This window comes from Rhipicephalus sanguineus, chromosome 6 (assembly GCF_013339695.2).
Source record: "Rhipicephalus sanguineus isolate Rsan-2018 chromosome 6, BIME_Rsan_1.4, whole genome shotgun sequence".
In the NCBI taxonomy this organism is placed as follows: Eukaryota; Metazoa; Arthropoda; class Arachnida; order Ixodida; family Ixodidae; genus Rhipicephalus; species Rhipicephalus sanguineus.
Genome location: NC_051181.1, coordinates 98,992,919 through 99,011,605, shown reverse-complemented (window position 1 = coordinate 99,011,605; position 18,687 = coordinate 98,992,919). Strand labels below are relative to the sequence as shown.

General features: G+C 42.8%; 1 protein-coding gene and 1 non-coding gene across 2 annotated transcripts in view; both read left to right on the top strand.

Moving 5' to 3' along the window:
- Positions 1-18,687, top strand: part of LOC119396010 (GATA-binding factor C-like) — a 79,059-nt gene that overhangs the window by 29,612 nt on the left and 30,760 nt on the right.
- Positions 16,936-17,010, top strand: Trnas-aga (transfer RNA serine (anticodon AGA)). The gene has a single exon. It is a non-coding gene; the product is annotated as a tRNA-Ser (tRNA).

Sequence of the window (18,687 nt, the reverse complement as noted above, 5' to 3'; positions counted from 1 at the left end):
CAGGAGCAATAAACTATTTCGCCTGTCTGCAAGAAGCGCTGCAGTGGCTGCCCCTGATTTCTATGCTTCACAGAAAAAGAAAAGGTTGAAATTTCGGTTTTCTTGCGCACAACTCGAAAGAAACAGACAAGCATCAAACGCTGCACACAAAGGTAGGCCGATCTGCTGGCGCAAGGGAGATGGCTTGTCGCTTTTCACGTAAAGATACGGCCACGACGCGCATTCATTCAAATTTTGTCACTTCCTTGTCACGGATAGTTCCGGTCATACGTAAGAGGGGTCGTGTTTCGTGCGCGCCGCGCGCGATCACTTTCGACATCGCCCTTAAAAATTCGATGATGAATATCTCAAATTACGCCCAACTTTTGTGATTTCTAAAAAAAAAAATGCCATAAATTGTCATGCAATACAACTTTTTAATATAAACGATTGCCTTCTAGTCAATAATTAAAACTATAATTAACGAGCATTTGTTAATAATTCACTTCAATGTCATTTTAGTTGCGGAAGAGTATTTCCGCGTCGACATTGAGTTCGTGCGCGAAAACGACAGGGGCGTGACTGTCATAGAATGTTTATAAAAAATCTGTACTGCCTAAAAAAACACCCTCTATAGACACATACACGCACACGCACGAACATACATGAAGTTAATTTAACGCCCACCCCACACGCACGAAAAAAAATTTGCTGGCTACGCTCCGGCCGAAGGTCGTTGCATGCTTGCAGTAAATTTCAACAAGATGGCGAGTTGGGCTATATGGTAGACGTTCAAAAATTAGGACGAAGCGCACCGAAGACGCGGACACTGGAAGTGAACAGGACAGCGCCTACACTCACAACTGATTCTTTATTAATAAGAAAAGACATAAAACAGATACATGAAACTTCGCCCATGCGTAACAGAGCAGGGCGCCACAAAAAAGCATTCGTGTCAGGATTACCACAACAATTTTCTACCTTACATACCAGTTATTAGATATCACAGTCTCTATACGTGTCTAGACTCCTTATCGTGCGGCAAAATGGTGGCTTCACTAACACAGTCATTTCCCCTTTGTCACTTGTTTTTTCTGACTAATAAGGAATCAATTGTGAGTATATAAGCGATGTCCTATCCACTCCTACTGTCCGCGTCTTCGGTGCGCTTCATCCTAATTTTTAAACACGAACACTGAATTTAACCCGATAGCTACTTTTTGCAAGGTTTAAGGAAACTTAAATAATTTCGCGTTTCACCTGCATACATGGTGAATTGTTGCTTAATGGGCTCTCGCACTAAGTCAGCAGTGTGGCATTCAGCACTTAACTGCCTCCTAAGCGAGCGTGTGAGTAGCGGAACATGTTAAAGCAACAACGAACCTTGCATAACTGCGTAAATCACTTTCTCGAAATGTTCTTCAGCATGTTTCTCCCTTTCTTTCTTCTCATTTTTTTTTCTTCTTTTGTACGATCTCGGCTCCGCCGCCAAGAATCGCCGGAAAGATCGAAGTAACAGCACTCGACAAAAAGTGCCCTTATGGCAAGCGATCGTTCGGCATTTTCGCACACACATATACGCCTGCAACACATTGAAATCTATCATTCGCAAACATTCGCTGTACTGTGAACGCGTCTGATGCAGTATGCTGCTTTGCATTTTTGCGCTGTTAAAGCAGGCAAGTCACTGTGTTGGGTATAGTATCGGCTGGCTTCCCCACTGTATTGCGAGATGAGGCGAATTATGGCAATTAACTGCAACAGTACGTCATCACATATGCTACGTGCTTTTGCCTTTTCAGTCTCCCCGCTGTGCAGGAACCTTCGGCGTCTTAGCGTCGGTGAGAGCGCGACGGAAACTCACCAAGACGGTATGCAGATCCCATTGCATGGCAAACAGTTGCAGGCATATAGCCCGACGATTCCGATCACGTTATATTCATTTGTTGTAGCAATTACACACTGTCTGATTGAACGAAATAATTTTAGGGGTTTTATGTGCCAAAACAACGATGTGATTATGAGGGACGCCGTAGTGGAGGGCTCCGGAAATTTCGACCACCTAGCGTTCTTTAACGTGCACGTAAATGTAAGTACACAAATAAAAGCAAGTAATTTGTACGACGTCCAGTCTACTGGCGGCTCTGGCGCAGGCAGCTGGGTCCTGAGGTGTTCTGGTCAGCGTTGCGAATTTCATTAAAGCTTAGCTCAAATTTTTGCATCGACATGTACGCGAACTTAATAACTACTAAGTTAAAAGCTTGCAGGTTTACTTATGCATTAGCCACAACGAGGTGAAAGCCATTAGGTGGGGCCATATAATAATAATAATAATAATAATAATAATAATAATAATAATAATAATAATAATAATAATAATAATAATAATAATAATAATAATAATAATAATATTAATAATAATAATCGGAGCTTATTTGAGAGGTCACTTGAGTAGCTGCACGCACTGTTGATGCCGTGGCTGATGATGATAGTGAATTGTCCTTCAGCCCTTTATAACGGTCTTGCAGCCCTCATCCACGCACTTGATATGTTATTCACATGGTGTAACGCCTGGGTTTATTCTACGCTTCTGCCACGCAACAGTACATCTGTTAAGGCGACTCCTTGCTCGACATGACGACTATATATGGGGTCTTTTTGCAAAGCGGTTTCAAGCACAGACGTGGTTCTGCGGTAGAATGCTTGAGTGTCACGCATCATACCTGCATGGATTCGATTCCGTCTTCAACCCGGATTTTGATGAGGACACGTACCGTAGGCCGCGTTTTTCAAGGCTAGCGTCTGATGAGGCTTTTTCGCCTTAGTAAGTGAAACATTGTGAATCAGCTGACATCAGACTGCGCAGCTCGTTCATTTAACTTTATTCTCTAGCGGGCGAAATCCAGCTGATGCGTGTACCAGAAATAGCGCCGTTGGAGTCAGTCACTAGTGCATCCCACTATACTAAATGTGAGATTAATGTTGTGTCTAGCAAAGAAAAACGAGCCCTTAAAATTATCCTTCTTTCGTTACTAAACATGAAGTAATTGGTTTGGATTCCCGGCCACGGCTACCGCGTTTTGATATATATGAGGAACTGCCGCTTTTAACGCGCGTTGAAATTATATGTTAATTAGTGCGGAAGCGTTCGCTACATCGTTTTTCGCACCCTTACAGAAATAATTCGTGAGATTCAATTGAGTCCAAAACAATGCGAGTCGAAACAAAACTATATAACAATAATGATATTTCAAGGGGTGACAAGCCACAGTGTAGTTTCACGACGTTATAAATCATTATAATTAACATTCGCAATTAATCTAATAGAATTGTCTTACCTGTGTGAGAGATTCGACGTGCGTTTCCATAAAGATAACCAGGTATTCGATATACGGTAGTTGTTATCTCGAACGTATTTCGCGTTTGCCCGTCTTGGATTGCGATAAACGCTGTTACGGGCTGTAAGCTTCAAAGCTTACGCTATACAAGCCGCGCATACGCAACGCTCACGCTGTTTCCAAACATACACACACCGGTGTCGCGTGTTTCGTTCACGTGAATCCACGCGTTGCATATTAGTATATAGTTAGCGAGCGGTGCGGCCGTGCGCTGGCCACCCGGCGCTCCTAATCTGGGTCGTTCGCGGCGCTGTTTATTGCACTGGGCCGATGTATCTGCAGACAGTCGATAAGGCACGATACGGGGGGGGTGCTTGCAGGCTAGCTCGCGGTCGTGCTGATAAGGCGCACGTATACGCCCGAAGCCTTGGCGCGTTCGCGCGCGCAGAGACCCGCATCCGTTCCTTACGAGAAGGCACGCCGAAGCGCAACGCCCGTCACCGCATCTATAGCAGCAGCAACAGTCGCCTGGAAGCATCCATGTTCCATCTCAAGCAACGATTCGTGCAGAGAGGAGGTAATGGCGGCACCCGTCAGCTCTCTTTTTCTCACGTTTTACTTTAGTTACGTAGCGGTTTCCTTTTTCTTTCTCTTTTTTTTTGCCCGGGCTTGCGTGTCGCAATCGGCATGGCTACCCATGGCCGGGAGTTGCGTTATCTTTGCAATGCAGCGTTCCTTTTCGTGCGTGCGTGTGTTTGGGTCGTTCGAAGCACGTTCGCAATCAACGTCGCAAACGCGTGCCGGTTGGAAGCTCGACGATGCATGCCGTGCCACGGCTGTTGGATGCAGCTTCTGCCAGTTTTGCGAGTGCTTCGTTATAACGAAACGGTTCACGAATGCGTTTCCCGCTACTGCGCAGCGCGTAGCTCGTTCTCACGAGCTCGTCCTAATTCGTTCGGCACTCCGAGCCGAACTCGCCGCTCGCGTACGCAAAACTCGAGGAGGGCATGCAGGCGCGCCGCGAGTGGCCGTCTTCGTCGAAGTGATTATAACGTTATCGCGCCGGTCATTATCACGTCCGGTGGGTGTTCTGTAATGCTGACCAATCGAGACAAGGCACGTTTGAAGTAGATCTTTTCAGGTTACGCGTACCGTGAGCCGTGACGCCGTGTTGTCGTGACAATGACGCAGATTGTGGACCGTTATGTTACGCTACGTGTGTCAGTGCTCAATGCGATATCCCTTACTGTCCAAGTGATGTGATGCAATCGTGTGATATCGGGCGCGACACGCACTGGATTGCAACTTTAATGCGATGTGTTTTTTCGAATAGATAAGAAATAAAGTTTATCGTGCCTGTAAGTACTACATCTGGCAAATTATTGTTAGGATAGTACATCACGCGCAAGAAAGAGCGAAGGAAATAGTGAGGACAAACATATTTTGTTAAAACTGGGCAGGCGTTGACACATGAACGAAATGAGTTGTGACAGCGTGGTGTAGTGTATATTATCAAGTCACATAGACCTGCTGCTCACGAAAAAAAAAAAAAAGAATTCCAACACTTGCAGATCGACACGTCAATCGTCCGCTGAAACAATGCTGCCGTTTTGTTTGCCCTTGCCTGAGCTCTACAAAGTATTAAAAAAAATAAGTAGAGTGCACTTTCCTCTTCAAGCTAATCATTGTATGCATCCGTAAGTGACCGATATTTGCCCGGGAAACTGAAAATAGTTCGCTTCACGGAAAACTTGTCACCCGTGCATATAACGGACCTCATCCACATATCTGTGTCTATATCCCCTCAAGAAGCCAGCGCCCAGAGATACACAGTTGTTATTCCGAAGCTCTCCGGGCTTTCGTTATCTCGTATAACCGATATGGCAACGGTCTTGAAAGCGCTGCCCACTGGACGACCGTCGCGAGCCGAGGCCGTCTGGTGAGATCAAACTGCGATAAGCGCTCGAGGGAGGCGACACGGTTGCATTTGTTTGTCTTCTTATTTCATTGTATGGCGCGTAAAGATAAAACCGCGAGTCGATCTTGCATCTCGACAATGCTTCTCAAGTGGGAGGGCGGAGCAGATCCGGATTGATTCTGCAACTGTGGTTATAGTGAGTGGGGGCGTTGTACTGTAGAGTCAAGCGGTTTGCACGAACATCTAGTAACCCGAAAGACGCGTGTTCGATCCCCGCCACGGCGGTCGCAGTTCGCACTGAAATGCTAGAGGCCCGTGCGCTTAAATTTAGTTGCAGGGTAACGAACGGTGGTCGAAGTTTCCGGAGCCCTTGTGCCTCATAATCTTATCGCGGTTTTGGAACGTAGAGCACTAGAAATAATTAATTACATGACAATTTAGAAAGACGGGAAGTAGAGGCATTTGGACAGCAATCCACCGCAAAAAAAAAAAAAAGCCAGGCGTGCTAATCGCCACAGACAAAAGAGAGGAGACAAGACGAAAATTCTAAAAGCTCCGATTTATATCATGTAGATCCACTTATCGAATTTGAAATTCCGTTGTCTTTAGACAGAAGTGTGGAAACTCTTATTCACCGATTAAGGCTAGGAACTGCCTACACCAAGCATTTTTTACACAAAATTGGCCGCGCTGAAACTCCTGAATGTGATTGTGGATTCGTAGATGAAGACATATATCACCTCCTTCTAGAATGCCCACAGCACGACGTACCAAGACGCCGACTTCAATCATCGTTAAAAACATTAGACCGCAGACCACTAAGTTTAAGGAAACTTCTAGGCCCGTGGCCAACAAGAGGCTTACAGAAGTGTGCTTTAAAAGCATTGAAAATTTTCTTGAAGAGAGTGGCATCCTTGGCCATTACTAGCGCATTTAAGCTTTGTTTTGTATTAACGACAGAGTGTATATTTATGTGTGTTGGCCATTACTAGCAGATTTAAGCTTTGTTTTGTATTAACGGCAGAGTGTATACTTATGTGTGTTGACTATTTTTGTCTTGGATATGTTATGCAACAGTTGCTGTTTCTTTTTTTTTTAACATCACCGTGTGTACACATGTATGTGATTGTTGAATATGTTGTTTTGACTGTTATGTCTTGACTGTTACGCTAAGTTGTATATTGTATATGATTAGAAATGTGGACAATATGTACTTTATCTTTATGGACCCTATGTACTCCAAGAGCTAAGGAGTAGCCGGCGCCTTATTTGTGCGCCAACATCTCCTTACATCATGTCAATAAAAAAAAAAAAGCAGAGCGCGTACTCCATCTACTACTAAAATTTCGCCCACATGTGGCAGAAAAGAAGGTAGACACAAAGCTTATCTGCGCATGCCAGACCTTCAGCCTACCGTCTTTTCCGCCGCAGTGCGACCTTTTAGTTGATGGTGCACGCGTTGGTGTTTTCTCCTTGAATCCTTCCATTCTGTTGTGTCTGGATACGCAAATGAAGGCGATGGGGGCACTCTAAAACTTTCGAAGACAACAGACTTGCTTAAGTGGTTGTAGGCTATAATAGTGATGTGGCATACCGCACAAGAGTGACTGACTATGACGTTCTTACCTGCCTCTTTATGTTTCTCTCTTTCTTTCTATTACCCCTGACTTTCAAACTACCCCATCCCTTTCCACAGTGTCAGGTATACACTCTAAAAATAAAGGAGTCCCTTGACTCTTTTTTTGCGAATCCTGATTTGCCAAGCATTTGACTGTCTTTAAAGATACACGTGAACTCTCTTTTTGGAGATCATTACCCTTGTGCTCTGGTCGGAGAGTTGTGCGGAGAGTTGCGCCATCGTTATATATATATATATATAACGATGGCTGGCCCACTAGCCGAAACGTTAAGAAAACCTCATTTCATGCGTGCATCCTTCTCTTCAGTCATATATTTTTATTTATTTATTTATTTATTTATTTATTTATTTATTTATTTATTTATTTTACTTATTTACTTACAAATACTGCCTGCCCTTACACAAGGCTATTACCGGAGTGGAAAACAATGCATAAAAACGTAACAGTCATTCTAGGAACACAACCAAATTAACATGTACAAGCAGAACTTACAGATAAAGGGACAAAATGAAGTACACCAAGAAACGCAACCGGATAATAAAATTAAATTCACTAGATCACGTACAGACAAATAAGGCTTTGTTAGCTACAAATGAGAATGCGAGCTATGTGTTTTAAGAATAAATCTGCGGATGAGCATGAGACGGCTCCTTCGGTCAAAGAATTCCATTCGTTGATAGCTAGAAGCTATACTTATGACAATCAGTGTAAACAGCAGGAGTACGAATGAAGATTGAATGGCGGTGTCTAAAAATTTCGCTACGAAGAATATCAATATAGTCGGCATACCTTGTGTGAACATGGTGATGAATAATCAGGTAAAGATATTTAAGTCTTTCGTATTTAGTTAGAGCCTGAATCGTGGGTAGCTCTGCTAGTGCACACACTTAAGATGGTGCGTCCGTCTACCGATATTTATTGAATACGAACCGGACGGCTAGACGCTGAATTTTTTCAATTTTCGAGATGTTTGTAACAGAGAAAGGATCCCAGACAACTTTAACATATTCTATTATTGGTCTAATAAGCGTTTAGCAGGCTAAACATTTTGTTTATTGTGTTGCAAACGGCAAATGGCGCCTAAGACACCAGATAGACGTGTTGACCTTTGCACATACATAATCTATGTGATGATTCCAGCGAAGGCCACTTCAAAAAATCAAACCAAGGTACTTATGTTGCCCAACTCGTTGAAGTTCATAATTATTGAGAGAAGTGACAATATATACGTATACTTAAACTAATTTTTCTTTCTAGAGACTGTCATAACTACAGTTTTTAGGGGGTTTAGCACCATTTGCAATTCTTCACACCATTTCTTTATTTCCTGTAAATTTTCTTGCAATTTTATCTGATCATTCACTGTGTATATTTTTTTTGTGTGTGATGCAATCGTCTGCGAAGAGCCTGATAGAAACGTCTATTTCATTCGGGAGATCATTTATAAATAAGAGGAACGGAAGTGGTCCCAGAACACTACCTTGGAGTACTCCCGACTTTACAGCTGAAACTGGATACTTAGTGCCACCAATTTCAACATATTGCTCACGAGTGTGAAATTAACATGAAAACCAGTTTATAATGATAGGATTTTGGAACGTAACATCAATTTTAGTAATTTACCGCAAGACACTTTGTCAAAAGCTTTCGCAAAGTCCATGAAAATCATGTAAGACAACTTGTTGTTGGGCTAGTTGGTAGATCATTTCCAAAAACTTAATTAGAGCGCAGCCACTCGACGCAACAAACACACACACACACACACACACACACACACACACACACACACACACACACACACACACACAACACACACACACACACACACACACACACACACACACACACACACACACACACACACACACACACACACACACACACACACACACACACACACACACACACACACACACACACACACACACACACACACACACACACACACACACACACACACACACACACACACACACACACACACACACACACACACACACACACACACACACACACACACACACACTGTACGGTGTGTGGGCGTGTACACAGCGCTGTACGTGGTTGATGCCTGGGTGTGTGGGTGTGTGTGTGAATGTGTCGAGTGTTTGCGCGCTAATTAAGTTTTTGGACATGAATATCATTCCCATCTGTGTACAAGAGTTAATTGTTTTAGAAAGATCATGGACTAATTCGATGAGCTGGGACGTTGTAGATAAACCTTGTCGAAAACCATGTTGGCAGTTGGATAATAAATTGTGTTCATTTATATAGCTTAATAGATGTATCGAAACTATATGTTCAAGCAGCCTTGAACGTGCTAGTAATTGAAACAGGCCGATAGTTTGCTACATTGTCGATATGCCGCTTTTAGGAACGGGAATAACTTTAGCTTTCTTCCACTGCTTGGGTAAGAAACCGCAGAGAAGTGAAGACCTAAAACTTAATGCGAGGTATTTCGAATTCCATTCAGCGTATCGGTATAGGAACTCATTAGGGGTGCCATCGGGGCCAGGGCTTTTCTTTACGTTCAAAATGAGCAAAATGTTAAGGACACCCTGTTCAGAAATTTCGACGTCAGTCATACGTGACCTGTTTAATGGTGATTGAGTGATCGGCAAAATGCCGTTATCATCTCTAAACATTATTCACTAAAACTCTCAACGGTAGGGCCCCCCTTAGACTGAGTCAATTGGTGAGCTTTCATTAATGCATTAACATATCTCCAAAACTTAACCCGGGCCATGTTCGGTCAAAAAAGGCTAAGCCGCTTTCAGAGTGCATACTGTCGGATTAAACGTTGAGGAAAAAATTTAGACGCCTAAGCGCCACCAGAAAAAGGACGAAGCATGCTCTGCTCCTCTGCTTCGTTGTTTTTTTTCTGGTGGTGCTTAGGTGTCTAAATATTTAACACGAAAGTGTTTCATGCCGGGGTCCACTAAGAGTTTCATGAGTTATTTCCGTCACGGAAATACGTCAGCAAAATGAACGCCGTGATATGGCAAAGAAAAAGGACTATAAGGAAAAGTTCCGTTGACGAGAGTCGAACCTATGACCTCTCGGTCCGCGACGATGGCTGGCGGGCGTTACGTAATGTGCGTGTTTATACGGACGAAGTTTCGTGGTTGCCCTCTCTGTCTCCATAACGTAATAACGTCCATATCTAAATCACTGGGCTGTTCGTATCGTTTGATAATGTCTGTTGCAGTATCATGTCCAGGAATTCGGGACATCGACAACTAGCGCCATCTGTTGTGTTGGCTGCTAAGTGGCACCGTCACTGAATGGGAACCGACCTTGAACATTTATTGTAGTGTAACGCTTCAATGTACGCTTAAATCACTTCGTCCATATAATATGGGAGTCATTATGCCACAGTGCGAGAAGTTTTGCTTTATTCCCATTAACTTCCTGGGTTCGAGAGCCACTTTTATGTGCTATGTGAAACTCACATAGGAGATAATTTAAAAATTTATATAAAACAATGCGCCCTCACCTGCTTAAATCACTGAAAGGACCCAATCTCGATGATTCAATATTCGTACCTGTGAAGTTTGGCGGATGTCGGCGAGTTTCTGAGGTTCGACGGGAACTTTTGTCTAAGATGCATTGCAGCGAAACCGCCTTATAGGGGTGCATACGCTTCATAGTGTTTACGGTTGTCCTAAAACAGATGAAATTGTCGGTGTTTTTATATAATCTTGTTTTTCTTGAAGCTGCTAAAGATATGGAGGGTAGAATACTGTGGAGGTCTTAAATTGTTAATTAGCAATGAGAGTCTTAGGTTTACTTAGAGCAGATGGTAAAAAATGAGAATAGCTCCTCGTAATTCAAAGTAAGTAAGAATTGACAAGATATATTGATACGGATACGAATTTTGCTTCACTGCGTGTAGTAATCAAGGGTACTAATGAATTTAACAATTTACTTAAAACTTATGGTGAAAGCGGTTAGTATAGAAGGACAATGTATATTATATATATATTTAGATATAGTATTGCAACGCACGCCATTAATATTAGATGGCTCTCGCATGCAAGTAACTAGCAGTAGATACTGTTATAGCTAATTAGTAATCAAAGGTATAAGAGATATGGTAATTGTACTCTGTCATTATTAATACTTACGCCTTGAAGTAAATTAGAAAAGGGGTCAATAAGAATCAACAATCAATCCGAGGATGGCGTTGTAATGTATCACATGGAAGTGGAGACGAAGAGGATCAAAGATATAAGAATCTTAGGTTGCTAATTAGTGATTAGGGGTCCTTTAGCTAACTTACTATGAAAAATTAACAGAGTTGACAATGACCCCCAAAGAATTCACACTGAGTGAGATTTACTCCAGCAACATTATGCATATTTGCACCCTGACCATATAAGTAATCACTTGTAATGAATTCACCAATTTTAAGGTTATAATAGAAATCTTTCAGTATAGAAGGATATGTACATGATATATATAGGGTATTCAATTTTAGTGATAGTTATCGATAATTAGTAATCAGGGATAATTTGGGGGAAAATCTATGAACCTAGCAATTAAAGATGACGATTATAGTTTATTAGTGATCGTTGTAGGCAGTTGCCAAGTGCGGTATATGGTCAATAAATTAATAGGTCGACAACATAGTAATGCATCAAATTAAAGCATATAGGAAGAGGCTGAATACATTTGGAATGTGTGCTAATTGGCATTTAGGGGCTCTGCAGTGTAAATAATATAATATTTTTTTTACAGCAGAGTTATGCCCACGCTTTGTACTACTCGCGATGTAGACAAAACACAATCATCATTATGCCGGCGCACTCAGCATAGTTGTGCCTAGTTAAGCCATGTTAATCATAGCCAATTGTAATTAAGTTTAGTTGAGCACGATGAAAACTAATTAGCCAAGCATAATACAACCAGAAGGCTGATTAGCCCTAATTAAGCCGAGTTGAGATTCTAGTCTGCGTAGTCATGCCGAGCTCGGCAAGAGATGCCGAGCGATACCGATATATTAATTATGACTGAGTCTAATTAGCATTAATTACGTTAATGAACTCATTAGGTCTAGATTGACTTGTGGTGAAAGCTCGTCGAGATGAAGCCTCGAGTATGTAGATCATACTAATTAAGCTCATTAGCATAATTAACCCTTTCAGCCCTGAATTTTTTTAATGGGTAGATATTGTTTTTCTTGTGGATATTTCCTTTTTTATCACCTCAAGAGCACGAAAATAATCTTTTCTGAGCATCCCATCAGTGTATGAGAAAAATAGCGCTATGTCCTAAATATAGGACACCAGGGCTTAGTGGTTGTGAAGGGAAATATGTGAATTTCGATATTGGCTATTTATTTTACTGTGTTTACATCTGAAATTGTTGTGAAGCTAGCATGCCAGCAACCATATATAAGCTACTGCGTCTCAAAGGTCCAAAAGCAAGTTTTTGCACTCGTGACACAGTGCTCTTCAATGCACATGAATGGCCAATATCTAATTATTGGACGCCTTGTAAGATCTAAAATCATAATAAGCTGCCGAATCCTCCTTTGGTGCGCCGCAATTAATGCTGGCCGTTCCTGCATGGGTAAGCTGATAGAACTGCACTTCATCCTCGTTATCTTCAAGCCCTCTCATGCACCATTATTACACTGCAGCAAACGTATTCGGATCAATTATGTACAATCTCGCTGTTGGGACCCCCTTGCAAATTAGAAAGAAATGCAGGCAGATTTCCCGAGGAGAATAACAAGAAATTGGAAGCAGACACACGCGCTACGGCTCGGGTCATCATGCAGTGCATTCAAAGATCTCACAACCACTAAGCCCTGGTGTCCTATATTTAGGACGTGAAGATTATTCATTGCAGCGGCCTAAGCGGAAATGTTAGGGAAGGCCCAAATATGCCGTCAAGCAGTTTAGAAAGAACAGAGAAAATTACGATAGCTACAGAGAAAATAGTTATTCAGTAAAATGTCATCAAATATTTGGTTGCGGCGTTTGTCGTCTTTTTCTCCTTCCGCCATCTTGTTTTCGACATTGCAGACTTCCGAGGAGATGATGATAGAAAACTACTACCTATGTTTGCACAGGTGTATTGAGGATACCACAGACACATTTTAGAATTTTTTAGTAATTTATGTCACATTTATAGCAATTTTTTCTTCATGTCCTTTTATAGGACGCCAGGGCCGAAAGGGCCAGGGTCGTTGGTGCCCCATCAGCAGTGTCGCCACTAAAGCCTCCTCGGAGTGTAAAGAAGGGAAGAGACTCTCCTACGCAAAGCGCAAGGCAGATGAAATTACTAGAGCTGCTGTAAGAAACATTCGATGCGGAATTCGCACGCATACCGCATTAAAGACATTCCATCACAATTCAGTTGCTGCGCCTGTGCCAGCTGGAAGAAAAACCTACACACAGCATACATCAAGTGCACATCTTTTCGAGAGCGCTGCCATCTGCTACCCTTGATACATCTGAGCCTAAGAATAAAAGAGGTGCAACGCTTCATTCCAGAGGCAACAAAGCATGCGATTCTAAAGGCCAGAAGATAGCTGCAGAACAAGGGGTGTGGAATTTGCACAATATTTGTGCCAAATTTCAAACTATGCCTTATTGGGATCAAAAATGCGTCGGGGTCTTTGATGTCGACTGATGATGTGCAGGCGCTCTGCATGTGCACGCAGCCTAGCACCAAATGCTTCTTAGGCGAGTGCGAACAATGTCCTGTGAAGAATGGTCTCAGCCTGGGAACTCTTGGCATAGCACCGGACGAAGAAATTGTATTTGCTACTAATTGGGAATCAGGTGAACTAATAAAGAAGACCATGATGCCTCCAGCATTCCTAAAGGAATTTCAAAATGTGACCATGAAATGGATCCCTCATAACTACCTCAGGCGCACGCAAGCAAATGCCATACACGAGGAAAAACAGTGTTGTGAAAAGGGTTCCATTGTTTTCCACTTTGACTTTGCCGAAATTGGTCCATCGTACTCCCAGACGAAGTACAATCTTACCATTGGCAAAGTACGCAAGTTAGCATCTTTACTTGCGTTGTATCGACAAGAAAGTCGACATGGAACTACGCAATAATTAGCGATGTCGTTTGCCACGACTCTGCACATGCTTGCTAGGCCCTGAGAAAAATCAAGGATCACATTGAAGATTATGCTCCAATTTACACGAAACTAACACTTGTGAGTGATGGAGCAGCTGCCCATTTTAAGAAACCGCTTCCAACTGCACGATTGCAATGCAGTCAGCTTCAGACAACCAAGTGGCTTTTTTCGCCAACGGGGCACGGCAAAAATGCCTGCGACGGCGTCGGTGGCCTTGTGAAACACCAAGCCTCACTACAAAACCTGCGTTCACCCGCCACCGAGGTCATTCAGTGCGCAAGTGATTTCGTTACTATTGTAGCCAGTAAACTTAAAAAGATTTTCTTACTGCATATGAAGAAGAGTGAAGTGGAAGCCTTCAGAGAACTGAAGAGGAGGAATGGAAACTTGCCCGACGGGTTCAAGGTATTCAGGCAACCCACATGTGCAAACACCTGAAATCGGACCAAGGGAATTTCCTGTACGTAGCGCGGTGCGCAGACACAGAGTGGAAGGAGTTGTGAATCTGCAGTGGTGCAAAATTTGATTGCCCAAATGGATATTACTCATTTTAGGTGACGTGAATAAACTATATAATGCGCAACATGAACGTGTGCTTCTTGTAGATTCATAACACCCTCATTCCCACCATCTCAACCCGTTTCTGCAAATGATAAATTCGTCGAAATATTAAGACTGCAACGGTCTTAATATTCCCATACAATGGTAATGCTCGAGCCACCTGTACATTATTGTAACCAACTCTAGTCCATAATTTCGTTGCTTGATGGAAGAAAATCAGGGTAAGTACGCAGTTGAAGATGGTAACACGAAGGTTTTTAATATTAATAAAGTATAGAAAGATATTTTTGCAGGATTTTCATCGAAATATGGCCCTCAAGTAGTCTTAGGGCAAGTTATAATCATTTTCCTTAAAGAAACAAACGCGAACCTCACATTTCGGGCCCCCTTTCTCTACCACCTAGTAGCGAGCAATTGGGTCTAGGCACACTAACGCAACAATAACATTTTCCCGTACTGTTAGGGAAATACTAGTTAAATCTCTTTTGCGTTAGATACGTGGTATGATGTGAAACTAAAATGGTTGACGTGCAGAAAGATTTGCACTCTACACCACGAGCTTTCATTTGTACGCGTTCTCGGGTGCCGGCTGCCTCAATGTGCTGGTAGAGATACACAGAGGAGCTCTGAAAATTTAAGCTCAGCTTTTCTGTGACTCAAAACGGTCAAAAAGACACAAGCTGGGTCAATCGTCATTATTAAAACCAAAAAAGCGAGCTACGAACTAAATATGTCTATTAAATTTATTTTATTATAAGAACGCCACACATTGATGTTAAGACCATACATGGGTAATAAATAAGCTCAAGTTTCTCACTTAAACAAAATAATGCAACATATTTTTGCAGCACATTATTTAGCAGTCATGGCCGGGTATAGTTCATCATTTTCATAAAATCGGTGATTATTTTTTTAAAACGACCCTAAAATGTTGCAATTTTCGCTAGTTTTGGAGTTATGGCATTTTTGGGATTTTATAACGAATAATATGCAATGTAGTCGCATAACTTTTCGCTTAATTAGCGAGAAACCTTCGTAGACTTGTGAGAAATATTTTCAGCTTCAGCGCTTTAGCGAAAACTGCGAAAAAGACCCTTGAATTTGGGGTCAGCCAGAGGCAGCCGCTCAAAAATCAAAGTTTGGCAATTTTTCAAAAATGTACTGTCAGTCACACAAATTTAAATTTCCGTAGGCCGATAGTACTATGCTGAAATTTACGAACAATTAGCACCGATGTCCACAATGCGTTAAGGTTTTAGTGATAGGCCTCCAAGTTGTGAAATCTGAAACTTGCAGAATTGCCTTTTTCCACCTGTTGTGAAACTCGAATTTTTTCCTAGAAATCCGTGATAATTTCCGCAAAACGAAGGTTCATTCCTTTCTATAGAGACATTTGCCCAGCTCATATAAAAATTTCGTGCAAAACAAAAAATAGTCGGGACCCCCCTTGTTCTGTCCTTATCTGAGCACACCCATCTTTGCCTATCACGTGTAAAGTGTTGTTGGCAACACTTTGGTTGCATCAAATCATGTACGTAAATACAATTCGGCCTCTACATTGCCTCATTCTTGATAAGACAACTATGAAACACCACCCCGCCAGTGCTTCATCAACCTAGCGAAAAAAAACACTTTCACGTTGCTATCTCATAAGAGTATGCTTAGGAATCCTCTTAAGTTTTTTTCCTGCAATTTCGCTTCGAAGTATTAGAAAAATATTCTAGAAATATTCGAGAAATATTCGAAAAATATTCGATTCGATTTGCACTCACACTTAAATATTCGAATTCGCTTCGCACCCAAAATTTTGCTATTCGCACAGCTCTAGAAAATATAGGTACTACTACTTGGCGCGCGCGCATGCGGGCACTTCGGCTCTGTAGCTTCCACAGTACTTTTACTCGCACGTGAAACAGACGATGCGTAAGCATGTTATTGGTTTGACTCTGTAGAATCAGCGGCGACTGCAAAATCCCGCTAACAGTGTCCATATAATTGCTATCCTCCCCCCCCCCCCCCCCCCCCCCCCCCGTTGAGTAGATCTCCCGGATTCCGTTTCTCCAAACTTGGCAGGTATGATAACCATATCGTGGTTTTGTCACGTAAAACTCGAGGTATATTGAAAATCAGTTCTGCGGAATCCTGCAAGCTGGCGGAAGTGTTAAGAAAGGGAAAATAGACAACCACCCATTTGTAGCACGAAGCCGCAAGAAAATCCGTTGGAAATCCGTTTGGATTTCCTTGTGGCTTCGTGCTACAAATGGGTGGTTGTCTATTTTCCTTTTCTTAACCCTTCCGCCACCTTGTGGGATTCTGCAGAACTGATTTTCAATATGTGTCCAGTTGCTTCGAGTTGTCGATGAATTCGCCCTCGCGCTGCCAATTGCTAGCTGCCTGGTTAGCTCAATTGGTAGAGTGACCGCCCCAGAAAGGCGTTGGTCCCGGGTTCGAACCCCGGACCAGGACGAATTTTTCGGCGTCTAAGAGGCTTTATTTCTGAGAAATCCGTTTGGATTTGCATGTAGGCTTCGTGCTACAAATGGGTGGTTGTCTATTTTCCCTTTCTTAAAACTCCAAATATTATTACTAACCAACTGCAAGTTTTAAGGGGGGGGGGGGAATATGTTCTGTCGTTAGTTTTGGTTTCAATGCACCGTCGTTGGGTTATAGTGGCTCTCTTATTACCACACGTGGGTGATGTCGAAAGGCTCGAACCCCTCTGCTGTGCGGTCATGATTGTTACGAGTATGCGCCGGAGCCACCGAAGCTAGCTTTCCCTTGCAGGGGGGTTTGTCGCATGGCGCTTTCAGTCCGATCCTATCTGCATTGCTAATGTTGCGTAGCGTGGGTCGCACATTGAGGCAACATAGGCACATGACGCTATCGGCAATACACACCTTTATTACCATCATGAAAACCAAAAGGAAAAAAATCGTCAGATCGCACGCACTGTGGGGATCGGTTTCATGCGAAGCAGTCAGCGAGTAGCTGTCTGTGCTACTTTTTTTCTGCTTTGAGTCAAGCGTTACAAGGTGGATCGACGTGTTTTGGTAAATGGAGTAGTTCTGTGCACATAGTGTGCTCACCAAGCACACCGACTACACTGACATTTAAAGGTAACTTATGGTTTGACGCAACGTCAGCACTCAAGTTAGAGCGCAGATGTCATTTTTATTGAAACGAAATACACGCTACGATGGAATTCCTATTTCACATGTGATGTTGTGAATATCATACGTAGCGTTCGTTAGGGTATTGCTCTGGGGTTGAGCAGTGCTAGAATACAGCGTGTTCAGTCATGGGTGTACATATGTAGTGTTCATTTGACTGATATTAAAGCGGAGCCAACACTGGAACCGCAGTTGACAAGCCGACATGGCGTCTGTATTATAGAAGTACATAAGTAATGTTTATTACCTTGTTATAAAATTAGATAGCCAGCATTGCAACCACAACTGACGTTGCACCGACATGATTCTTGACCATACGGCCTTTTTTTTTAAAGCAGTTTAAGACCTGGCATGGCTCTGTGGTATAGCAATGTAGATGCGCTGAGTGAAGCACAAACGAGAAACGTAACAAGGGACAGGACTAGTGGTAGAATACTTGATTGCCACGGCCCTGGGTTTGATTCCTGCTGGGATCCTGATTTTTATTCTTCGATTCGTCGGGTCAACGCAGCTGATGCCACATTTTCTGATGCTTTCCCATTAGAATTACCAAATGTCTGTTCTCGTCGTTCCTGGGAAGATAAATAATATAATAATAATTTTATTTGCACAACAATGTGAGCCCTCCAGTGATGTGCGGGCTAGACAGAAAGGAAGACCCTTACGCACGTGTGTCTGCTAGCCTGTCACTGGAAGGCAAGAAAGAAAAAAAATAAAATAAAAAAAACAAAATTAAGGGGTGGGGGCGGGGGCGGAGGGTAAGGTAATCACGAGTCGCTGGACAAATGGCGACTGTACAGAGAGCAGAGATGTTTGGAGTCTTCGCTGGTGTGTGGGGGAGGTGCGCGAACACTCATGGGAAGAGTGAGGAACTCGCGCACTGCGGCTGGAATGGTGGAGGAGCCGTGACGCTTAGTTCGTGTATGCAGAGGCTCCGGCTGACCCGAGCGTTTGCTCACACGTACGTACTGCTT